Source organism: Equus caballus, chromosome 8 (genome assembly GCF_041296265.1).
Source record: "Equus caballus isolate H_3958 breed thoroughbred chromosome 8, TB-T2T, whole genome shotgun sequence".
NCBI classification, from domain to species: domain Eukaryota; kingdom Metazoa; phylum Chordata; class Mammalia; order Perissodactyla; family Equidae; genus Equus; species Equus caballus.
Window position 1 is genome coordinate 84,430,925 of NC_091691.1, and position 25,858 is coordinate 84,456,782.

The window sequence follows — 25,858 nt, forward strand, 5'->3', positions numbered from 1 at the left end:
CCGAGATGATCTGGTGGGAGAAGAGGAAGATAAAGAAACTGTGGTCTGCTGCAGCAATGGGGGGGACCTGTCGCCTTCCACCCGGACCTCAGCAAAAACCCACAGAGCAAGGCCGAGCCCCCAGGCTTGAGCGCGCAGGAGTGTCTGTGTCATTCGGGACCAGCCAGCATAGCTTGTTGGGGTGAAAGTGTCCTCTTCCCAATCCTGGTCCCTCTGTGAATGCTGGAGACCACGCTGAGCTGGGGGCCGAGCTGTGGTCAGTCCCACTTCCTGAGGAAGTGAGTGAGGCGGCCAGCTTTGTGAAAGCTGCCTTACCCAGGAGTCCCACAGGGGCCAGAGGAGTAGAATCCCATGCAAATTGATTTTCCTTTGAGCAGCCCTTTGAAATTAAAGGAGCCCTTCACGAGTGATCTTTTTGTTAGATTACTGCTATGCTTTCAAAAATTCTTTCTTCCCGCTCCACTGTTCTAGTTGTCCTACTGTGGTTGGCCTCTACTCTGGGAAATCAGAACATTGAAAGAGCAGAACTTGATGTCTTTCTATACAGGGTTTTTTCTGGGATTATGCTCTGATATAAGTTGTGAAAACAATATATTTTAAAGGAATTTAGCCACTTGTATAAGAAAGCACAATCTTCATGGGATATTTAATTTTATACAAGCAGCTCAGGATAAAACTCCTAGGTAGTTCATTAATAGAGGAAAATGTGGGAAATTGGGCATTTTGGAACTTGCACGTGATTTTAGCAAACTACAAATGAAAATCAAATATAAACCAGTTAACACCATGTGAATGTGTTCACTTCGAATGTACCCTATCACGGGTCAATATCACGTATTTTCTGCTTTTGTACATATGAAATCAAATAGTTTCATTTTGTTTTCTTTTTAAAAATGAGAATGTATATGATTCAGACTTTTCTTTCTCTTTTCCCCCATCTTCAGCATATTGTGGACCATATTTTCTCTTTCCTCGATTTTCCTTTCCTTCTTCCCAAGAATTTAGGTAACGCATAAAAGTAAAAGCCCTGAGCTTAGCTGGTAGAAGTGAATAAACTCTTCCTAGGCTCCCTGTTTGCAGATAGCTGCCGCACATAAAGAGGGGTGCTTGTTCAGGGCATACCTTACGTCCACTGGAGTGTCTTTTTTTTTTTTTTTGGAAGATTAGCCCTAAGCTAACGTCTGCTGCCAATCCTCCTCTTTTTGCTGAGGAAGACTGGCCGTGCCCATCTTCCTCTACTTTATATGTGGGATGCCTACCAAAGCATGGCTTGCCAAGTGCTGCCATGTCCACACCAGGGATCTGAACCGGCGAACCCCGGGCCACCGAAGCAGAACGTGCACACTTAACCACTGCGCCACTGGACTGGCCCCAAGGGAGTGTCTTTCTTGAGCTGTATAGCATATATCTGTGTTGTATCTTTCACTTTTTCTTCATATTACTTTTACTTGCCTCTTCACATATATCTTTTACTTTTTCTGTAAAATACAGTTGTTGAGAAAACAGCACTCACATTAACTTGTACATTCTACTTAAAAGGACATTTTTCCAGAAGTGAAGCAGGTGCTTAAGAAATATAAACTCCTAAGTAAAATTAAGTGCTCTTGTCAGTACCTAACTGTTACAACCTGGGCTTGTCCAAACATTTGCCTTCCTTCCAGCCAGAGGGCAGTTACTGTGTCCAGGGCTCGTTTCTTCTCTGCTCTTTTTCACTGGAAGGGTGGTTATTATTCTTCAACGACTTCTAGTTATTTTTTTGATCTTTAACTCTACCTGGTATCTGGTTGCTAAAATCCCCGTGGCTCTGAATTTCTCTGTTAAAGGAATTCTTTTCTCCTTCCCTTCCTCTCTTTTTTGAGAAATTTATGAAAAGCATAACATGAGTTACATAGCAAATGCAGTTGGCTCTCCATATCTGCGTGTTCTGCACGCTCTGATTCAACCAGCCATGGGTAGAAAGGCCTACAATTCTTGCGTCTGTACTGAACATGTACAGGCTTTTTTTCTTGTTATCACCTAAACAATACAGCATAATGACTATTTACATAGGATTGACATTGTATGAGGTATTATAAATAATCTAGAGATGATTTAAAGTGTACAGGAGGATGTGCAAAGTTATATGCAAATACTATGCCATTTTATATAAGGGACTTGAGCATCCTCGGATTTTGGTATCCGGGGGAGTCCTGGAACCAATCCCACTTGGACACTGGATACCGAGAGAGGGTTGGCTGTATGACCTGTATTCTCACCAGCCACTGTTTTAACTGTGAATGTCTCTTCCTATGCATGTTCTGTCTGCCTCTCCTTCTCTCTGTTCCACCCTTCTTTTCTCCTCCTTCCCTCCTCTTCCTCTTTCTCTTTCCTCAGACCTCTCCCTCCTAGTGGGTAAATGGCTCCTTCCTTTCTTTCTAGAGGGACCTGGCACCTTTGTACTTATGAACATTTAAAAATCACCAGATAAAACATTATGCTTTATAAATGGGGTTAAAAGTTCTCTTATACTTGGTTTTCGTTTGTGTTTTTGCATGTGTTTTAAGACTTTTTACTTAAAATAAGAATTTATTTGTAACATGTTTAACTCAAGGTACCTTAGAAGGTTGACTTGCTACCTGATTTGTCTTTCTGACCAAGCCTTTTTTTTTTTCTGAGGAAGATTAGCCCTGAGCTAACATCTGCTGCCAGTCCTCCTCTTTTTGCTGAGGAAGACTGGCCCTGAGCTAACATCCGTGCCTGTCGTCTTCTACTTTATATGTAGGACGCCTACCACAGCATGGCTTGATAAGCAGTGTATAGGTGCTAACCTGGGATCCGAACCCACGAACCCTGGGCCACCAAAGTGGAATGTGCGCACTTAACCACTGAGCCACCGGGCTGGCCCCTGACCAAACCTTTGTTTATTGTTGACCATACCATTTTCCTTCTCATGCCAGCATGATATGATATTAAGTGCGAGCCTAAACCAGTTTGCCTCTCTCCTGAAGCTTGATGAACTTCTGGGTTCACGCTTTCCTTGAGTTGGGGGAAGTAGTTTATTGTTTAGGTAAGATTTCCTTCAGGCTAAGATCTCTTAGGAAAATGAAAGTAAAAGACTAGTGAAACATCAGGCATGTGGATAAATATAGATCAATGTTATCCATAGGCAAGCGTAGTTTACTGTGAAATCAAGAGTATGTAGTCTGTTGATGGAATGACAGGAGTTGTACTTTGAGACATGTTAAATGTGGTGGTTATGATTTAAGAGCATGAGTAAATGATTTTAAAGTCTCTGTTTCCCTCGTCGTTCATTTCATCATGAGTTAAAAATATATCTTCAGAATTTTAAAGCAAATGGGTGAAACTCAACACTGTATGTCTTAAAGGTTATTTTTTGAAGTGTTCTTAGTGTTGCAAGAATTCTTGAAGAAAAGTCTATCTTGTGGTTCCTTGCTTTGGCAAAATCTCTTTGGAAAATATCAAAATCTAAAAAGGAGACTCTTGAACAACTGTATGTGTTGAATTAACATGGACGCATGTCTGTGACATGATGGAAACATGCATAGACATGGAAAGATGTCTGTGATATGTTGAATGTAAAAAAGCCTTTTATGTTAAAATTATGCATGTGCATATGTATTTATGCTTATGCATGCATTCAGAAGTCTGTAGCCCAGATGATGTCAGAGCTCATCTCTGACGAGTGGGCCTCCTGGAGACTTTTGCTTTCTGTTACTTATATTCTGGGTTTTAGAGCATTGGCAAAGAGCATATACTATTCTTAAAATGAAAGTGTTTTAAAAATCCAGGAATGAAGGAGAGTGAGTTTGAATAAATGGTAGCTTGTTGGCTAAATAAAGCTCTTTTTGAAGATGCTTCCTGGGCATTCAAGTTAAGAGTGATCTTAATGGAATGTTCACATGGAGATTTTGAATCTAAGGGATTATATTGGCTAGAAGGTCCCTTGGGTGTATGAAAGAGACAGAGGAGGTGGGAAGCCGTTCCTGCAGCAAAACTCATCCAGGAGAACTCAAGGTTCTGTTCTTGGTGGACGGAGTGGTGGCATTCCTGCCCTGTCGTTTCTGCAGTGCTCAATACACAGAAAGTCTTAAGGAATGCTTGTCAGTAAACTGAGAGCGAGGTGGTCATTCCAGGTTATCAGATCGGCGACTTCTGATTTGTACTTCAAAGAAAGAAAGAATAATTAGGAGTTTCTGTGAGTTACTTTAGACATTTATGAATCTTTTCCTATTATGGAGTAAGTTAATGGTTAGCTTTCAGAAATGAGATAATTGGGAAGCTGTACACATTTTTGGATGTAAGTGCTGATTATTTAATATATTAGAACTGCTTCAAGAGCTGGCTTACCTGTGAAATGGCTGGCTTCAGTATTCTGTTTATCTTTAAAGGGTTTGCCTTTTGCTTCTCATGTCTATAAGCCAGAGAGAGCAATGACTGTGTGGGGTAGAATGGTGGCACGTTTTTACTGAACCGTGGATCAGCTGGGTGCCTCCAGAATATCCTGATCTTTCAGGAAAACCCTTAAAATCTTCACCAGGTCTATTGTGGCTCTTTCCTCGTCCTGTGTTTACTGTCATTGTTAGTGAGATAGAAGAACCATTTCCTCTGATCCCAAACTCAAACCACTTAGAGAAAAAAAAGAGATGCTCCATTACCCATCTCTGTCTTGCCGGTACTTTCTTAGTAGATTGCTGTTGTCTTCTTGTTCTTACAGTCCATCGTTTGTTTTATCATTCTCAGCACTTTTGCAAAGAAGCATAACTATGTGATTTCCATCATAGAAAGCTGTTCCTCTGTTTAGGAAGGGTTTAAATCATAAAGTACATGAGGATAATATTCTTACTAGTCAAATCCCGTAAACCGTGGTCATTCTGGGTGTTAATTTCTGAGGCTTTAGGAGTATTGACCTCCTTATTCTTCCTCAGGAATTAATTCATCATTTGCCTTTTCTTCAGTTTGATCCTCCTTTTACCACTTCATTTCCATGGAACTTAACGTATTCTTCATTTTTCAGATGCTCCTTGGCATTTTAGGAACAGAACTAGCCTATCAATTTTTTCTAGATATCCTGGCAGTTCTATCTAGGTTAATATTGTGCCTGACCTGGAATATCCTACAAGTTAAGGTTTGGAGGGCTATTGGAATAGTAAGAGATGCACTGTGGGACTTGGAGAGCAGTGACTATCCCACAGAAAAGGCCAAAAGAAATTGTGCCCACATGTTCCTCCTCTTCCCCCACATCCCTGTGTCCCAGGGCCAATGAGCAGAGGCTCTAATTGGGCTTTGCTGTGTAAATTGTCACTGAAGTTTGACACAAATTGGCTTGCCCCACTTGGATTGTTTAACAGGGTGCCCCTCATAGCCAGTATTGGTGGCGGCCTACACAGGAGTAGACATCTTTTCTGCTTTCTGTGGGGGTGTCTGCAAATGAAGAGACTTACTTCTTTTTTTCTTTTTTTGCTGAGGAAGATTCGCCCTGAGCTAACATCTGTGCCAGTCTTCCTCTATTTTGTATGTGGGTTGCTGGCACAGCATGGCTGCCTATGAGTGATGTATGTCTGCACCCGGGAACTGAATCTGGGCTGCTGATGTGGAGCTTGCTGAACTTAACCACTAGGCCACAGGGCTGGCCCTGAGACTCACTTCCTTAAGGCAGCATTTCCCAAAAGGCACAGAATACCTCTGAGATGCTCTTAGAAGAGAAAAAGGGTCCAGAGGTCAAATAGAGTTGGTAAACATTTCATGATTTGTGATTCAGAATGCACATTACTATATTATAGATCTCAAAAGGGAGTGGGGATAAAGATTTGGGGAAGTCTTGTGGTAAAGGAACAAGTTTAAACTTTGTTTAGCCATTTGACCCTGGAATCTTCCTTCCCTCCTAATATCTGTAAACAGAACACGTTTTGGGAAACAGTGATGTGGAGATGACTTGGTGTGTTGGTGCTCCCTCTCGCCAGCTCAGCGGTCTGTTGCATGTGCCTCTTCTCAGCCCCACCAGTGACGTCATATTAGTTGCCTGAAATGTATCATGGTGGGAATATTTAAATCATGGAAATAGGTAAATGCTGAAAGTAGGGCTCCCCATCCCTCTGACTGCTGGTTGTTAAAGGTTGCTCTTTAAAGGCTGATATTGATCAGCCCATTTCCTTAAAGATGTTGCAAAAGGATACCGGATATTAGAATACGTTTCTAAAGATTTTATTTTTCCTTTTTCTCCCCAAAGCCCCCCAGTACATAGTTGTGTATTTTTAGTTGTGGGTCCTTCCAGTTGTGGCATTTGAGATGCCACCTCAGCACGGCTTGATGAGCGGTGCTGTGTCTGCGCCCAGGATTTGAACCAGTGAAATCCTGGACTGCTGGAGTGCGTGAACTTAACCACTCGGCCATGGGGCCGGCCCCTAGAATACATTTCTGAAATCTTTAATTTTTGATTCATTGTAACTTGTCCTCCCTGGTTTTTTTTTTCCTTGAGGAAGATTTGCCCTGAGCTAACATCTACTGCCAATCCTCCTCTTTTTTGCTGAGGAAGACTGGCTCTGAGCTAACATCTGTGCCCATCTTCCTCTGTTTTGTGGGACGCCTGCCACAGCATGGCTTGCCAAGCAGTGGATAGGTCCACACCTGGGATTTGAACCAGCGAACCCCAGGCCACCAAAGCAGAACATGTGAACTTAACCACTGTGCCACTGGGCAAGGCCCTGTCCTCCCTGTTGAGTGCAGCAGGTTTTTTAAAAATTGTGGTAAAACATACATAATGATAGTTTTCGTTTTAACCATTTCTGAGTATACAATTCAGCGACATTAAATACATCACCTTCAACAAAACTTTTTTGTCACCCTCAGCAAAATCTGTGAACCAATAACTCCCCCTACCCACCTCCCCCAGCCCCTGGTAACCTCTATTCTGCTTTCCTTCTCTGTGAATTCTCCTCTTCTAGGCACCTCAGGGAAGTGTAAAGCAGGGCAGTTTTCTGTGGCGTGGCTGCTGTGACCCCGTGGATCCCTGGCGTGTGGGGTGGGAAGCTGGGGGCAGAGGGTTGCAGCCCACGCCTGGGACATCCCCAGTCAGATGCATCTAAGTGGATACCTTTGTATTCCTTCCCTCTGCACAGTTTTTGGTCCTTATTCACGTGTCTTTTTCCTATAAACTGCCTTAAATCCTTCCATAGAGATATTACATAAATAAAACAACAACACATGATGTACATAAATATTGAAAAGACTGGTAAATTGGGTGGATTGAAGCAGGTTGGGATTAATCAGAGAGACGTGTCTTCAGGAGCCTTTGAACAGGAAGCAGATGGACTAGGCTGAGGAATAGAGCGCGGGAAGACAGACAGCAGAAGAGCACGTCGCACGCTGGGGGACAGGATCCCAGCCCCCTGTGACCTCGCGTTGCGCATTTTAAAATGGGCAGTGTGCATAGCTGTGGACATAAAAGGCCACACGGGCTACATTCTTCAAAGGGCCCTGGTTTTGTTCTGGGATCAAGTCTTAAGTCGTAAGCCTTTTTCTTTTTTCGTTTTATTTCTCCCCCCCAGGGCTTGAACAGAAACACAAAAAATTCTTTGGGTTGGAATTTCTCTTTGTTACTGGTCCTGGTCTAAGGGGGAATTGTTATTAACATTTCATAGTGCTGCTCTTAGATTTGGTAAGTGTGATGGAACGGTTCAGCTGTTTTTGAATTAAATAATTTTACAGGCTCTGTAGTTTTCTGGAATATAGATAATCTAAAAGTAGTTGAATGCTGAAAGCTTTTCTTTCTCATCCCCGCTTTTTTCTTCCCTTTATTTTAGATATTACTGAGCAACAGGGTCTGCTGAGTGCATTGAGGTTGGGAAAAAGAGAGCTAAAAAAGAAAAATACGTTTAAAAATTCGGAGTATTCATGAAACCTAATTTTGCAATAATAAATGACTATTTCTGAGTTTTCAGTTATGTAACATTTTCTGACAAATAATGGAATTTGCTGTATTTCACTGTAAACAATTTTGAAACTACACGAAATGCAGTAACACCCTAAGGGTTACAATTAGTGAATGGTTTTCTTACTGTGACAGATTTGCATTTGCATTAGGAAAAGCCATGAGTATGTTTTATGCATTTTTGGAGAAATGAGGCTTGAGGAACAGAGTTAATTTTGAGTTGTTTACATTGAGGAAAGAGATGTGAAGTTAAGATTATTACTTAACTCTTTTTAACAATTTTAATTTTTTGTCAAAGTAATACATGTACATAGATTTAAAAAAAGCAGACAGTATTTTCCAGTCCGCATCCCTGTAAGCACTTAATTTCAACTCTCTGATCTGTTTTTCCATTATTGACTTCTTATTTCTAACCAGCAGACTTACGCTGCTGAATTGGGGCTTCTTCATTTTGGATATTACCTCCTGCCTGTCTTTTCTGATAGAGGTAACCGAGCCTGGCTGTGGAGGCAGAAGGTCTAAGTTCTTGTCTGTCCTCTGCCATTTACTGGCCATATGTCCTTGAGCAAAACATTTAAACTTTCTCTGCCTAATATATGTAAAACAGGACTAATAATAATAATAATGGCTCCCAGGCCTGCTCTTAATGTTGCAGGGCCTGGGGCGAGAGTACAAATGGAGACCAGATGGCTAAATATTTAAAAGCTATAATAAAATATTTAAAAGATATATTTAAATATTTAGAAGGTATATACCATATGCCTAAATATTTAAAAGGTTTAAATCAAGCTGTATCTATCGCTCGGCCCCTGTTCCCACCCAGGGCCTTGAAGCCTCCTCTTAAGGGGTCTCCCTCAAGACCCACATCTGAAGAGGTCCTCAGCCTTGGACCCGCCCTGTGAGCTGAGTGACAGCAGGAGTCTGCTTGGGCAGGCTTGCTGGAAGCTGGGCCTGGACCCACTGAACCCAGCCACAGACCGAGCAGCTCAAGCTTCCCAGGCAGCCTGCATGGGTGCAGTCTCCATCCAGGATAGTTTTCTTGAACTTCCCCACGCCTAACTTGTCTGACTGGAGATTTCCAGGCAGTTGTAAGCACCTCCCTAAACCCGTACCTTCCATGCAAGGGGCAGTCAGGGTGCAGGCTGTGATCCCCTTATGCCACCTCCCATGTCACCTGTCTCCTTCCCATAATTCCCATTCACTCAACCAGTTTCCAAAATTAAGAAAAAATCCCCAAACAGAACTTTTCTATGAGATTGAAAATTTAAAAAAACATTCTCTGTGTTTTAGTACTTTAGATAAAGATTTAGTACTTTACATAAAGATAAAGTTGTCTAAACACAGACCCAGGGCCGAGGCTCCTTTGGTCTGGAGGCACAGGGCCCGAGTGCCCACTGGCTGTCTGGGGTCTCACGCAACATGTGAAACTCAGAACAGGGCCCACGGCGCAGGGAGCCACACGCTGTTTGCGGTGCATCTCACATTCTTGGAGTTCTGCAGTTTTGCTGTGTGTGGACTTTTTTCATTTGATGTGTTAGGCTGTCAGAGGTAGAGGGTTGCCAGATTTAGCAAACAAAAAAATACAAGATGCCCAGATAAACAGTGGAACATACTTCTACGAAAAGATTAATCGTTGTTTATCTGAAATTCAGATTTAACTGGGCGTCCTGTATTTTCTCTGGCAGCCCTGTGAAGGCCCTTTCAATCCCAGACTTGGCTCCTTTAGTCTTGGGAGATATTCCTGTATTTTTTCTTTGATAATATCCTCTCTGTGTTTTCTGAACACTCTTCTTAGTCGGATGTTGGACCAACTGGATTGAACTTTTTATTTTTGTGCCTTTTCTCTCCCATTGTCCGGATCTCTTTTCTAGTTCTATTTTCTGGGAGATATCCTGATTTCCTTGACTATTTTTTTTCACCTGTTTTCTCTTTTATTTCAGCTGTTAGTATTTATTATTTCTAAAAGCTCCTCCTTGTTCTTTGAGTGCTTCTCCATAACTTCCTGTTCTTTTTTCTCTGAAGATACTATTTCTGTATATTTATATATATTCTTCCACTCTTGGCAGAGTTTCTGTCCTCTTTTCTTTATTTTACTCTTTTGTTTATTTTGTTCTATTTCATGCTGGAAGCTTTCCGCAGATCTGGCGATCCTATTTGAGGATGAGGCTGTGAAAAGCTGGTCAGAAGCTCTGCTTGCACAGGTGAGACCCGTCTTTGGGGGGCTTTTCTGTGGTTATCTGTGGCGCCGCACTCTCCGTTGAAGGATTCTGCAAACCAGCATCTGGAGTCTTTCCACTGGAGCTTTCGTTTCTTAGGAGACTCGCTTAATCTCCTGCCTGGGGAATAAACTTGGCTTGTAGCCTCAGGAGTGGAGGAAACGGAAGGCCAGGCTTTCCGCTCATACCTCACCATGGAGGCTCGGAGCTCGGGCCTCGCTGGCTTGGGTGCCCCAGAGAATTTCCTTCTTGCCCTTGCTGAGCTGTCCCTATGTACTGACTGCCCTCCGTCCCCGTCCTCAGCCCCTCCCCACTCCTCCTTCCGTCTTTGGTGTCTCCTTTGCTGATGCCAAGGCCTGAGCTCCCTTCAGGTTCCTAGGACTAACCGTCCTCCCTCTGCACGGCAGCCTCGCCTCCTGCAAGCTCCTGGGACGTAACTTCTCCACCTGCTGAGCCAGCTGCCGCTCCACCGTCCTCTTCCTTTTCCCAAAACTTTATTGGTGTCTTACGTTGGCTTTGACTTCGTTCTCACTGCCCCGTCCTTGTGGGCATATAATATATATGCATATTTTTGGTAGCAGCTTTGTTGAGGGGCAGTTCACCCTTGTATAGCGCAGTGGTGTTTAGTCTGTTCACAGAGTTGTGTAACCACATGCACTGTCAATTTAGGACCTTTCCTCACCTCCAAAAGCAACCCCGTCCTTTCAGCTATCACTCCCCACTTCTCCCAACCCCCCAGCCCTAAGCAACCACGAATCTGCTTTCTGTCTCTCTTTTTGCCTATTTTTGTCTTTTTAAAAATAATGTTACTGTCCTATTTGTAGGATTTCAGGAGGGAAGGGAAAAACTCCTGAATTCAGTCAACATTCTTTTGTGGGAAGTTCTTGCCATGTATAAAATATTAAAATCCAAAAAATCTGCCTGTTTGTCTATTTTTGCATTTCGAGGATTAAGTACCCTTTGACAGACATGGGAATTTTACTCCGTATTTTCTCTCTCTCTTTTTGCTTTTTTATTCCCTTGTTTAATGTCTTCGTTGACCTGAACTTCTGATATTTTTGAGCTTGGAATTGCCAAGCTGAGATCGGTGGCCTTGATGTCCTCTTGGCTTCTAGCAATTTTCAGGTGTCTGAAGAGTGATTGTACAAGGGTAGCTGACTTGGGAGCTGGAAGCCACCTTTGAATCCAAGCCCCCAAGTGTCCTGTTGGTTGAGGAAGTGGGGGCTGTGTGTTTGTGAGAGTAGATAGAACTTGAGTCACTTAATAGATCTTACTCTCATGCATGTACTGTTTGGTCAATACCTGCCTTGAGAGAGCGTCGCTCTGGACAGTTTTAGAAAATGGACTTTTGGGCTCTGACTGAACCAGGCAGAGAGAGAAGACGAACACACAGACAGCAGCATCTGTTACAGATGATGATGAGTACACCTGTAGGAGTGGAGTCCCAAGTTAGCATGGCCTTAGGGATGTCCTGAGTGGACACTAATCTCTTCTTTTATTGATTTATTTATTTTTTGAAGATTTTATTTTTTCCCCCTTTATCTCCCCAAAGCCCCCCCCCCCCAGTACATAGTTGTATATTCTTGGTTCTGGGTCCTTCTAGTTGTAGCATGTGGGACACTGCCTCAGCATGGTTTGATGAGCAGTGCTATGTCCGTGCCCAGGATTCGAACCAACGAAACACTGGGCCACCTGCAGCGGAGCGCGTGAACTTAGCCACTCAGCCATGGGACCAGCCCACTAATCTCTTCTTGTAGATGCTGCCGGGGAGTCCTGTCCCCATCTCTTATGAACCTCCAGGATTCCTGTGTTGGCTCTGCACCTCACCCCTGGCTTTGACAGCCTGCCAGGCTGTGGTACTCTCCTTTCCTACCGCCAAGGTTGCCTCCATTCGTCTTTCCCTGAAGAAGGGGCACCCACTCAACTTTCCAGAGAACTAGGTGGCTCTGGGTAGTCAGCTCTGCACATGATGAGGACTTCTTGGTCCACTTTTGCTTTGACTTGTCTTTAAGCCTGGTCTCTCCCTTCCTGTTTTTCCTCTCGCTTCTCTTAGAGTGTTGGTTTAGGACTTGGGTACTGCTCCTCTGCATGGGGGCTCATGGCTAGGAGGATTATGTTGAGGGCTGCTCGCGTGGCTTTCATCCACCCATGTCATATTGTGGCTGCTCATGTGGCGCTCAGCCCTCTGTGGGGCCCAGTCTGTGAGCCGGCGCCCTGTGCAGCTGTCAGTCAGTGTGTGAACATGGTCTAGAGGTGTGGGTTGGGCCAGGGTTAGGCACTGAGCAGTAGAGATCGCAGCCAGGCCTTGGTTATGCTTGACTGGGAAGACAGTTTCGAAAGTAAGAGGAAGCGTCCTGGGACAGTCAGAGAGACATATTGAGGTATTGTGCTTTGTGAGTTGAAATTTTGCTGCCCTTGAAGAGAGAACTGCATTCTTTCCCATGTATAAACTCCAGGTGACCCTACCCAATGGCTGATACCTAGAGTAGGACTGGAGGCACATTCACCTTCGGAAAAAGGTCATACATTTTGAAATGATAGGAGATGTAAGGAACCAGAGCAATCACTGTATGAAGTGCCCAAGAATGCCCCTCTTTGTCCTTTTCCTCCAATCAAACCATCTTCACCTTAAGACTACTTTACTTTCTCATCTCAAAAATATTTATTCAGTTCTCCTTTTTTTACTATTTTGTTTTTTTATTCTAACAAATCAAAGAGTGGAAGAAATAGTATTTTAATGCCTATGTGTTTGGTGCTTTCCCTGTAATTTGTTTTCATATATATAACAACCCTGTAATATGACTGTTATTATCAGTTCCCATTTTAAGGATGAGGAAATTGAGGCTCTTCCTTCAGAAAAACCCGAGGAAGAGGTTCTTTATACTTGGCTAATGGAGTTGGCTGATGGAGGGTGTGTGTGTGTGTGTGTGTGTGTGGCAGGCATGCTAGGTCCAGGAATAGCATGGCCCAAGAAGGAAAGGTACATCTGCACAAGATACTTGCAGGACTGCAGCAGAGCAGGTTGGGCTCTGATTGGAAGGGTCTTTGGTGTCAGGCCAAGGAGTTTGGACTTAATTTGCAAGGTGATTTGAGGATTTTTAATAGACGGGAGTGACATATGAATAAAATGGTGTTTTAAAAAGATAAATCTGTCAGTTCTGAATGAATGAGAGGATGGAGAAACGGAGAATGGGGTGTTGTATTTGTCTAGATAGAAGATAGTGCTGTTGAGTTGATTCCAACTCCTAGCAACCCTGTGGACAGCAGAGCGGAACCCTGCCCACTCGTTTTTGCATCATCCTCTCACCCTCTGGCGCTGTATCAGACACTGCTTTCCTGCTATTCACAGGGTTTTCATGGCCACTTTTTTCAGAGGTGGGTATCCATGTCCTCCTTCTTAGTCTGGAAACTCTGCTGAAACCTCTCCACCATGGGGGACCCTGCTGTTATTTGAAATGCTGGGGGCATAGCTTTCAGCATCACAGCAACACGTAGCTGCCACAGTATGACAACCAACAGATGAGTATTGTGGTTCCCTCACTGGAAAATGAACCTGGGTTGTGGCAGTGAGAGAGCCAAATCTTAACCACCAGACCACCAGGGCTGGCTAGATGGAAGATGAAATGGTCCAAAACTAGAGTGACAGGGATTATAAAGAAGATGGATGTAACATTGCCAAGGAAAATGGACAGGACTTGGTGAGAGAGAAGAATTAGAGGTGAAATTCTTAGTTTGGGTACTTGAGAGAATAACAGTACAAAGAGGAAGTCTGATTTTGAGGAGTGATGGCAAATTCACTTGAAGATATTTGAAGTGATTATGGGATATCTGATTGTAAATATCCCCCAGGACTTTTACTAGATATCTCATGAAAAACAAAAATCAAGTTACATTTGGGGACAGTTCAACTAATTACTTTTTATTCCTCTGTGTATCTTCACTTAGTAATAGCAGGTAGCATTTTTGCTTTTATTTTTTTACATACTCTTCATAGAAAAATTAAATGTGTATAGCTAAGATGATAGATTGTATATATGTATTTTATCACAATTTTAAAAAACATATTACCTTGCTCTGTTTTCCCGTGTGTGGGTCATTAATTACATTGGCTTTTCGATATATGTGGATTTTAGTGTATGATTGGGAAATTATACTGCATATAATTTATTTAAAGGGAAACAGTAGTTCCCATTTATGGTTGTTAATTTTGGGAATGGCAAAACCCATATTGCTATTGTATTATGGAAGGAAAGACTGGCCTTGTTAGAAGATACTTGAAGGATGGCAAGAGGAGTAAATGATTCATTTCTTTCTGTGGTACTGTACAGCCAAATCTTTAAGAGGGACCTGCTTTTTATAGGATGTTGTCTCATATATTAAACTATCAGTGTTCCAGTTGTCATGTTGCCCACCACTGGGCAGAAAGAGAAACCAAATAAATCATTTATCATCTCTGGCCACGGATTGGGGCTGACTGTAGTAGTGGAAGATCATCTCAATCATTTTGTGTGCAGAAAGCATGGAGAACGCAAACTTTTGGAAATTCTATTTCTAATAAACTTTGGTTTAAAAGTTGCTAAGTCATTTTGATTAGTCTGTGACTGACCTTGAGTGAGCTTATTGGTAAGAGGTTCAAATGGAAAATTAATCTCCACGTATACAGAGTAGAGATTGTTACTGAAACATTTTAGGAATTATTTCTGTTTATAACACCATGCGCCAACATTTTTGGAAGTAAAAGGATTGTCGTACCCATCTTCTGCTCATCCCAGCTCCCCTCTTTGCATGTTACTACTCCTCCACTCTCTGAACTAGTCATTATCTCTGTCTTACTCACTTAAAAAAAAAACTAGAGTCCGTGCTTTATTTAGATTTCCTCAGTTTTTACGAAATGTTCTTTTTCTGTCCCAGGGTCCCATCCAGGCTGTCCCCTTACATGCAGTCATCAAGTCTCCTCGGGCTCCTCTTGGCTGTGACCCTTTCTCAGACTTCCCTTGTCTTTCATGGCGTTGACAGTTTTGAGGAGTACTGGTCAGACACTGTAGAATGTCCCGCCATTGGGCCTTGTCTGATGTTTTCCTCGTGGTTAGGCTGGGGTAGTTAATGGGTTTCTGGGATAATGTGCCGTTCTCATCACATCAGGGGGACGTCCTATCCATATGACCTACTACTGTTGATGTTGACCTTGGTCACCTGGCTCAGAGCATGTTTGTCAAGCTTTTCCACTGGAAAGTTACTCTTTTCTCTCCCCTTTCCACACTCTCTTCTTTGGAAGAAAGTCGCTTAACAAGTGGAGAGTTCTTCACCTCCATAGGGGCAGGGTATCTCCATAAGTTATTTGGAATTCTTCTGCACAGCAGATTTGTCTGCTTTTCCTCATTTATTTATTCAGTCATTTCAGTTATTTGTGTCAGTACGTACTCATGGATATTTATCTTATACTTTGGGTTATAATCCAGTAGTTTTATTTGTTGCTCAGTTGTGCCAGCTGGGCCATTGGGAGCTCTTTCAGCTGCCCTTTCTGTCCCTTTGGCATGCCCCATCAATGTCGTTTCTTTTGTTTGGAGCACTTTCTTGCTTTCTGGTGCTCCAAGATGCTTTAGGCTCATTTTGTGCATTTTCTGCCCAGTCCTAGAATCGGCCATTTCTCCAAGGAGCCGTGCTTCCTCTTAGAGGAGGATGGTGTTAGCTAGTGCTGGGTGTCCTTACGTTTGGTCTTTGCCAGGCATCGCACCAGTTCTGGGTTCACCTTCTCACAGACTCACTTTTCTTCTTTTTCCTGTTGAGTCTTTCCGCAAGATTGCCTAGATTTGGTTTTTATAGCTGTCAGATTTTTAGAAGACTAGATCAATAAAAAATTATTGTTCCTTAGATGGGGAATTAAGCTGCTTTGTTACGCAGTCTGAATTCCAGTATTGACACTGCGTAGGAATCTGGCTATAGATTGAATTTGGGTCAATAGTATTTTTGGTCTGTGATTCATATCTTTTATTACAATTTCCAAGAATTTTACAGATTTATGAACCTTAGGGAGATACTTAAAAACTTATTAAAATTAAATTTTGAGCATTTGGTTTCATCAAGGCAAAATAAACAGATGAAACAAAATGGACTCAGGAACTAGAGATTTGCATTTATTGTTCCTACTTTAAGGATCAGCTTAGATCGTAGAGAACGCCACGGGTAGTGAGATAGTAAAATGAAAGAGATTAATTGAAGTGTAGGCAGCTGGAGCAATATAAAATTCACATCTTCAGGATATAATTTCTTCCCTATATTTGTCCTTTATGGGAAACCCTAAATCAGAACCACTTTCTTGCCTTTAAGTGTGGGTAAACTGTAGGCTGAAACGAATATACTTCTTGTCTCAACACAGGTAAAGGTAGACGTTATTTTTTTTTCTGTTCTCCACATCACATTAATTATTGATTGGTTTTTTTTAATTAACTAAGACTCAAAACTTAGAGTTTTATATAATTCTCAGAGCTCCCCTGGGGAAAACTTACCTGCAAGGGTTCTGAGGGTTTGGAGAAGCACGGCTCTCAGGTCTCACCTTTTTTTTTTTTTTTGGCGAGGGCCGGGGTGGGGGTGGGGGGGGGAGATTAGCCCTGAGCTAACATCTGTTGCCAATCCTCCTCTTTTTGCTAAGGAAGACTGGCCCTGAGCTAACATCCGTGCCCATATTCCTCTACTTTATACATGGGACACCTACCACAGCATGGCTTTTGCCAAGCGGTACCATCCCCCGATCCGGGATCCGAATCTGCGAACCCCGGGCCAACGAAGTACAATGTGCGAACTTAACTGCTGTGCCACCAGGCAGCCCCAGGTCTCACCTTCTCTGACCTTCTGCCCATCTACGAGGAGGGAGCCCGGCTTCTTCAGGGCACAGAGGAGCTGGAGTCCTTTCAGATAGGACGGCCACGGTTGCTGCTGCTGCTGCTGCTTGTGGGAAGTTTGCACATTGCAGAGAGCTGTGTCCATGCAAATTTGTAATTTGGTTGTGATTTGGGGGCTGCAGAAATCAGCTGGGCTCAGGTGGGGATGTTGCCGCTGTGCCTCTGGTCTGGGCGTCTTCCATGTCCTCCGTGGTTCTGACCTGATGGGTCATTTGTGCCTCAGCCTCTAACTCTGATCCTGACCGAGGCTCACAGCTCAGCCTGTATGGGTTTTGGGTTGGACCTCCCGCCCCGGCCCCTCAGCACCAGCCCTCCCTCCTGAGAGTGCTGCCCACCAGGCTTCCTGCCTTCTCTTGCTCAAATCTGGGTCCTCTGTGATGGGGAAGGTCAGGGATCACAGACCGTTCTCTGCAGTGTGGTCTTGACTGTTGGGCCAGGTAGGCCTCCTGCCTGGCAGTGGGATGAAAACAGTAGGAACATTCCTTGAAATTCTCTGACCACTGGCCATTCCTCGTTTGAATTTTACGCTTTCTGTGCGATGCGTTTGATTATGACAGCGTTCCCTCTAAAGATCACTCTTCCCGTCTCATATCCCTGGGGTTGGGTGTATGCTGTTAGCCTCATTTTTTAGGTGGAAGTTTTTCTGACACAGAGAAGCTAGAGAGCAAAGGGAGCGTGGGTGCTGGTGTGGAACAGCGCCGGAACGGGTGTTGTGCCCTCCCACCTGTTGTTTGCGTGTCGTGTAGCTGGGACATTAAAAGCTCATTCTCTTCGCTATGGTTTGTCTATAGAAACTAGTTTACTTTAGGGAGCTGTGTGGATGGGTTTTGTGTGTTCTTGCTTATTAGTTAAGTGACAAGAGTGTCGCTCGGTAAGTTATTTCATAAAACTGCAGAAAGTGCTAAATAGGAAATTCACCGTCCCCCTCCATGCGTTCATTCATCATGCAGTGGACAGATATTTCTTTTACAACTAGTAAGCAAACCATATGGGAAAAAGTTTAAGCTTTTTAATAATAACATAGAAATTGGTATATAGTAAGCCATCTTTTTGTCACCTTAGATGTTAGCTAATTAATATTTAAAAGTTGAGTGCTAGGATACGCTTTAAAGGAACTCTAGTGCATAATGTCAGCCACAGAAATTGGTGCAGCCTTTTGGGAAATCGTTTTGGCGTTTGTATTCATGGATCAGAAAAAATGAGTTGTGGTTAGGTCAAAATTTGGAAACTATTGCATCCCTCTTTTTGGAGATTTATAATATTCATCAGCATAATAGAGGCTGTCCTGTCCTCCCAAAAGAAATCTGTTCAAGGTAGAAAAATCCAGCATTTACTGATGTATTTCAGTCTTGTGTTTGTGGAAAGCCTAATAGACCCTACAGAACTAGTGTGTGTGTTTCGTAGTGTCTCTGTAAAATGCTGCCTGAGGGTTTTAGTGTTTGCCTAGAGAAGGAGGATGTCAGTGACATAACACAGACAGGACGTGGGGGAGAAACAGGTTGGGAAGGAACACGAGGGCTTTAGTTTAAGTTTGACGTACAGTTGGGAGAGCCAAATAAAATATAAAACCGGCAGTTGGAAAAGTGGCTCTTAGGGCTGAGTGTAGACATGTGTGAGTTCTGTGAATATAAGCAATTGTCGTGGTCACAGGAGTTGCTGAGTTGCCTTTGAACAAAGCTGGATGAGAGAGTCTGAAGGGACCCCTGAGGGGAGGAGGGGAAGAGCAGGGAGTTGGCAGGAGCGGTGGGCTCCGGGTCGTGCTGCGGGGTCCACGAGAGAGGCAGGGCGGCTGGAAAATGCAGCTCTGCTGACAGGCCAGCGGGAAAGGACCAGGCACGGAGAACAGTCGTGGACCGCTCAGGGAGCCTTCTAGCCAGGAGGCGCTTGCTGTCTTTCACTTTGTGATGACAGCATGCATCTTCATTTACCTTTTTATTTTGAAATAATTTTAATTTATAGAAAAGTTGCAAAACCAATACAGAGAGTTTCCATGTACCCTTTACCCAACTTTCCCTAACCACCTTGCAGAATTATAGCACACTTATCAAAACTCAGAAATTATCGTTGGTGTAGTACTACTTACCAGATTACAGACTTTACAGTCAACGCTGTGTCTTCCGAAGTTCCTTTGTTAGTGCCTTTCCTCCCTGCCCTCTTCAGCATGGTCATGTTATTCTCCTGTAACACAGTTAGGTTCTTTCTTAGAATTGGTCTTTCATTTTGGGTCTCCCTTCATTTCTGGTTGCTTTTTTTTTTTTTTTTAAATTATGTGCAGTAAAATTCCCTGGGTTTTGACAACTGCATAGAAGTGTGTATCTGCCCCCCACAATTTTGATACAGAACGGTTCCATCAGCCCCTGAATCCCTTCCCACAGCCTGGATTTGAGCAGAGGCTTCAGGAGCATGGATTGCACGGCACGGGGAGCGGGAACTTGCAGGATTTGTCCCAGTGATGGAGAACTCAACTGTGAAGGCAGCATGCTGAGGAGAGAGAGCACCAAGGGTAGAGTCGCTAGATTACCGTTGGGGAGGTCTCTTTATGCCGGCATCTAGAGGTGATGGGAGTGACCAAAGCACAGGAGAGGGGCCTCCAGCTCACAGCGGAGATTTGGCTTGGAAAGGCAAGATCTGAAGGCAGGAAGGGCGTGGGGAGAGGTCTGGGCTGATGCCTGTTATCTTTGAAGTTGACTGCAGAGAGCAAAAGGCGTGGCGGAGGGGAGAGGGAAGGTTAGAAACAGCCTCTGTCCCCTGGCAGGGTGGGAGTTAATCAGGGAAAGAGGATTGTGGAGCTAAGTGATATGGGGGTTGTGGGGGCTGGAGAGCCGGGTTTGCTGCAGTCTTCTCCCGAGGATCTCTCAGCAGCTGCAGACCCTGAGTGGGAAAGCAGAGGAGCTCTTTATGGCTGAGCTTTCCTTTGACCTCTGAGTGCTTGGAGCTAGGGGATGACCTTCCTTAGAGAGGGGGTGACGTGAGAAGTAGGCCAAGAATTGCAAGTTGAGCTTCTGGAAAGGCTGAGGTTTGTAGGACTGTTTGCTTATGTGGAGGGCACGCTCCCTTGGCTTCTCCTGAAGGGGAGGGGGAGAGTGGGTGGGGGGGGGAGGCTGGGGAGGCGCCTGTTTGTACAGCCTCAAGGGAAAAGTGGAGAATAAGCCCAGGGAAGGGCTGGCCGGTTTTATTCTTGTTTCCAAGGTTATGTCCTGCTTACGTGACTTTGTGTTTATATTTCCAGAAGCAGCTTGAACTTTCACATCTGTTACATACGCATTCATGCGTTGCTTGAGGACTGGATACTTCTGAAAAGTGCATCTGTCAGGGGACTTCGTCACTGTGTGAACATCTTAGAGTGTGCTTACACAAATCTAGGTGGCCTAGCCTGCTGCACACCTAGACTGTGTGGTAGTCATAGGAGCACCAGCATATGTGCGGTCCGTCGTTGACTGAAATATCCTTAGGCGGTGCATGACTGTATTTCAGATCAGGAATATTAGGTATTAACTGAAGAAGAAAGACTGCCTTGGCCAAGGTGTCTGTAAATCGATAATTGATGCCATTAGGATTTAGTGAAACAAGTAAATATCTAGATGGGATAAGAGCAACTGTATTTACTAATTTCTTGGTAACTCATACAGGATTAACAAAACATGTATTCTGCTCTTTCCACCCTACGTATGAACTGTCCTTTCACACACTGTGTGTTACCCTGGTGTGGGCTGTCTAGTGAAGAAAGTTCTTCTGCGCTCAGCGGGCAGCATCGTCAGGGCCCCCCAGAGAGCAGTGCTGAAAGGTGGGAGGGCCCGGCCGCTGGGCAGCTTAGTGATGCTGCGTGTCACACTGCTCCCTGTGGCTGGAAAGGAACCTTTAGACGTACAAGGTGCGCTGGCCTGTTGTCAGGATTCACTCAGGGTCTGATTAGTGTGGAAGATGAAGATAAAATGAGCAGTTTTCTTTGGCATTTTGTCACTTGCGTGGGGCCTTCTGATGGCATGTGATTCTTAAGAGGTTCCTTCCGTAGCAGCATTGATTGTTGTTTATTTTTCCTCATGGTGAAACACACATAGACGTTCACATATATATGTATGTGTGTGTGGTGGTGGTATTTTTTTAAACCTAAGTGCTGCCACTTTTGGAGCCGGGTCTCCTCCTTTCCCCTTCCTAGAGAGAAGCTCGGGGCAGAGTTCTTAACAGCTGCTCCAGAGATGCAGCTGATCGGATTTTTTTTTGAACTCCACGAAACTGACATCTGTTCCCAGCTGGTTTCAGAAAACTGAAGAAGCCAGTTTCCCCGTTTGGGGGAAAAAGATGTGATTTCTTTTCTTTTCTTTTTTGATTGAAGAGATGTAACGATAGGAGAGCCCTGAAAAATCCTCAAGATGAAAAAGGGATTGGTGATGGAGGAAGAGCCAAAAGTTTGTGTAATGGTAGAATGGGAAAAGCATTTGAACGTAGAAGGCCGGGCTGGCCCGGTGGTGTAGGAGTTAAGTTCGTATGCTCTGCTTCGGCAGCCTGGGGATCGCTGGTTCAAGTCCCTGGTGCAGAGCTGGCACTGCTTGTCAAGCCATGCTATGGCAGGCGTCCCACACATAAAATAGAGAAAGATTCGCTCAGGGCCAATCTTCCTCAGCAAAAAGTGGAGGATTGGCAGTGGATGTTAGCTCAGGGCTAATCTTCCTCAAAAAAAAAAAAAAGAAAAGTACAAGGCCAAAAGAAACCAATCCTTCTGTCTTTCCTTAAAGACATATAGAAATTGGGAATGCTGGTTCATTTTCTATGAGGAACAAATTAAATGTGAAACATTGTGTAGTATAAATGTATGTTATAAGAACATTTTATATTTGAAAGAAAGATAAGGATAGAAACGTGAATTAGATTCGTTAATCTGTTGAATCATTTCTTTAAAAAGAGCTTCAATGGCCAGATAGTGCTAGAAAATAATGATAAAATATAGTCTCAAAAGAGAGTAACAGACCTTGTATTATTACAGAAGTTTTATGGAACGTTTGTAGAATACCATCAAGGTGGTCAATAGCTTTTGATTTGTTTTTCTTTAGGATTATTAAGATTTAGAGTTTATTGATTTTCATTTAAGAAAATGTTAGTTTCTCCATTTACATGGGGAACCTGATGTGTTTTCCCCGCTCAGACTGACCTTTGCATGTTGGGTTTGGAGGCAGAACCGTGGCTGGGTTTGGGCATGTCTCTCTCACTTGGGGGTTGTTTGAGATTGGCGTTCAATGGTTTAGTGACGTCTGAGCCTTTTATGCTGTCACTCTCCAGCTGGAGATGGGGAGACGGCTCCGTGAGGAGCGGCTGCTTTAATTACAGGGTCTAAGAAGTATGATTAAGGGGTGAATAGTTTTTTCTTAAGTGTTTCTTTTGACTTGGTAACTTTTGACTTTTGCCAGCAGAGATGAAATAGCTCTCTATAATTTTAAGCGGCTTTGGTAGGAAAGGAAGTGTTTTATCTGTGTCATAGGAGGGAATAAAATGATAACGTGACAAACTTGAGTTCTTTTAATTTCCTTTTTTGTAAACAGGCCTGGCATTTTCCCCCAGATATTTTCAGTGTCTTTGGGTGAAAGAACATTCTACGTTAAGCACAAATGCCATTAGTGAATTTCAGGTTATTTATATGGCGTTTAGTTTAAGTTAGAAGACTGTTAATGCCTTTGAAGTAAGGTGTGTTTTATGGAATAAATGAAATGGAAGACGTTCTTACCATAACGAAAGCTAATTCTGTTTGAAAATCAAGCTGTTGAGGGAAAAGGAAGCTAAAATGAGATCTTTTTATATTATCTTTTAAAAGAGAAGACAGATTTATTTTTGTAATATTTTTAGGCAAAAGAATCTATTTTTAAAACAGTAGTACTTAGGAATTGGGGTGAAAAATGAAGGAAACTGTCAAATATAAACATTTCTCTTTGTACTTGATATAGATGAGAAATGAAGTGGGAGTTAGACAGTTTTTCCCCCCAAGTGGAAAATTTGCTCTTGCCTTCCAGAATGTGGGAAGGGAGAGGGTAATAGGACAGTGTGATTGTGGGTATGAAAACATTTCCATAAACCAAAAAGAAGTGTGGCGTTACAGAGAGCGGTATTTATTACATTAATTATACAAGCCCGGGGAGGAGGATTCCCCCCCCCCCCCCCGACCAGCCGCTCGGTGGTCTCGGCTTTCCGACAGCGCACTGTGCTTTCACGGCTGTTGCGCCACTGTGCATTTTCAACTTACGGTCAGGATCGTTTCCGCTGAACCGGGAGGGCTGACTCATAGTTTTCTAAAACACTGCTAATTCACTCTTACCTCTTCGAAATGTCCGGTTATTTCAGCCCTGGGTTCACCCTCAAGAGAAAGTATAAATCTTAGGTGATGCAGAGAAGTGGGAGAGCAGGGTGTGTGGCTAGATTTCTACAGAGAAGAGTTGCTCCTGCATCGGGAATGTCTTCTCAACTCTTGGAGGTTCCTCTCTGGGGTTTTCCAAGCCTTAACTCTGCTTTAGTAGTGTGGATAGGAGAAGATACGGGCGGTCTCCACCATTGACTAAATGATTTAATGCTGCTGCTGTATGTGAGCACCTGTGCGTTGATAAGTCACGCAGCTCCCGGCTACGTGTAAACAGGAGAAGACAGTAAAAATTCTCTGTTGATCTTCCACGTATTCGTAACACCTGCCAGTTGCACTGCTGGTCTGAACTGCCAGTCACTCAACAAGTTTTGTTTTGTGTGGTGGTCTTTTGTCATTTCTTGTGCTTGTGTCCTGGGCCTACCACCTGTATTTGAATCGTCTTATGTTCCTTTTCTTTCTGAACCAGCTGCCCTCTGGGATGAACGATGTGAAACCGGATGATGTCTTTTGCTCGTCTCCATTGTAAGGAGAGGGCAGATGACGTAAGTCCCATGTAGCTGTGAAGAAGGGATGGAGGGACTTAGGCGGAGCCCAGTTACCACTGGGGACTTCCAGAGCCTGGGTCTAAACTTTGGATAAGTGGTGGCATTAAAAAAACCACCTTTCAGGGGCTGGCCGGGTGGCACAGCAGTTAAGTTCGCACGTTCCGCTTCGGCAGCCCAGGGTTCACCGATTCAGATCCCGGGTTGAAACATGGCACCGCTTGGCAAGCCATGCTGTGGTAGGCGTCCCACATATAAAGTGAAGGAAGATGGGCACGGATGTTAGCTCAGGGCCAGTCTTCCTTAGCAAAAGGAGGAGGATTGGCAGCAGTTAGCTCAGGGCTAATCTTCCTTAAGAAAAAAAAAGAAAACTTCCAAGCCCTTTCTACTCTGGTGGGGGAGTTTGGGGGGTAGTTCATGGTTCCATGTCTTGAGTTCTCTAAAAATGGTGATCTGTCTACAAACTTGGATCAACATGGTTGGTAAAGATAGATCATAGGGTTGAATGCTTTGCTAATGGTGGTTTTATTGAGTGTTCTTTTGTAACTGCAACATGATACTTGAAAATAAAAGTGGTGACATTCAGGGATTATTCCTAAGTGGGTGGACTCTAAAGTGGATATATTATCTGACAGATGGATTTTTCATTCTCCATATTTTACAGTTTAAATGTTCAATTTCATTTCTTGGCCGGGGGTGGGGGCAGATATTTTTCTTTTTCTTTTTTTTTAAGATTGACACCTAAGCTAACATCTGTTGCCAATCTTCTTTTCTTTCTTCTTCTTCTCCCAGTACATAGTTGTATATCTTGCCCCCCAGTACATAGTTGTATATTCTAGTTGGGAGTTCCTCTGGTTGTGCTGTGTGGGACGCCGCCTCAGCATGGCCTGATGAGTGGTGCCATGTCCATGCCCAGGATCCAAACCGGTAAAACCCTGGGCTGCCGAAGTGGAGCATGAACTTAACCACTCAGCCACAGGGCCGGCCCCTCAATTTCATTTTAAAAAGAAAATCATAATCACAAACTTTTGCACTAGGTATGACTTCTCGTAGATATTTTCACATCGACGTCAGCTTAGAAGTGTTGATTTTTGTTTCGTCTGCTTTTTTTGTCTTGGCTGTAGTTTGGTGTTGGGGGTACACTGTTCCTGTCATGTCCTGCAGGCATCTGTCTGAGAAAACAGTGGACCACGGAGTCTTTTCTGTAAGCTCAGCAAACCATCTAGAGAAAAGTATGCGGGACTTCTTTAGACTTGTATTAACTGAGACATATGTGAATGGAAGGCGATTTATTCTTCAGCTCCCATTGAACCATAGTGTTTATTTCATCTTCAACAATAGTTTTTCCCACCAAATTCTTAGAAGAGTTTGGACGTATCCCAGAGGGAGTGAATATGTTGAGAGTGTCTTAGCAGCTGCTGATGGATTTGTAGTTTCTGTGAGTTTTCACAGGTATGGCTATTGTTGCCTGAGTAAAAATTCTACCTTGACCCTTGTATAGTTTCTTTTACTAGGAATGCCTGATCTTTTGCAGATTGTACCAGGAAAAAAGTCATTAAATACTTCAATAAAATGTGGAAGACAACTTCTCAGTGATTTAAAGCAGGTTTAAAGGAGGAAGGACATGGTAAATGTTGAAGAGCAGAGTCTAGGAATATGTATCTACAGATCACTTAGGCTAATTCTTCCATTGAAAGTTGCCCAAATGCGCTGAAACCTCGTCCCTTCTGACACTGATTGTTGCTTCCTAATCTCCTTACTTCCCTATTTTTCATTCTCCCTTTTCCCTTCCTTCTCCCCTTCTCTTCCTGGCTGCTGGCCTCCGTCTGCCACAGAAGGAAGGAACAGGCCCAGAGAGATTCCCTCACTTCCTGAGGGTCTCAGAGCTAGCGAGTGCCAGAGCTGGGTCTAGGCCCATCCTTCTGTTATAA

General features: G+C 43.6%; 1 protein-coding gene across 25 annotated transcripts in view; it reads left to right on the top strand.

The window, feature by feature from the left end:
* The window catches only part of ZNF532 (zinc finger protein 532), a 108,195-nt gene that overhangs the window by 20,211 nt on the left and 62,126 nt on the right, over positions 1-25,858 (top strand). Inside the window, exon 1 of one of the 25 annotated variants that reach the window (XM_070275800.1) lies at positions 10,057-10,128. The exons of the other annotated variants lie outside the window; for them this stretch is intronic. The gene's annotated coding sequence lies outside the window, so the exon portion shown is untranslated. Of the gene's footprint in view, positions 1-10,056; positions 10,129-25,858 lie in introns of those variants that run through there. 25 annotated transcript variants of the gene reach the window in all.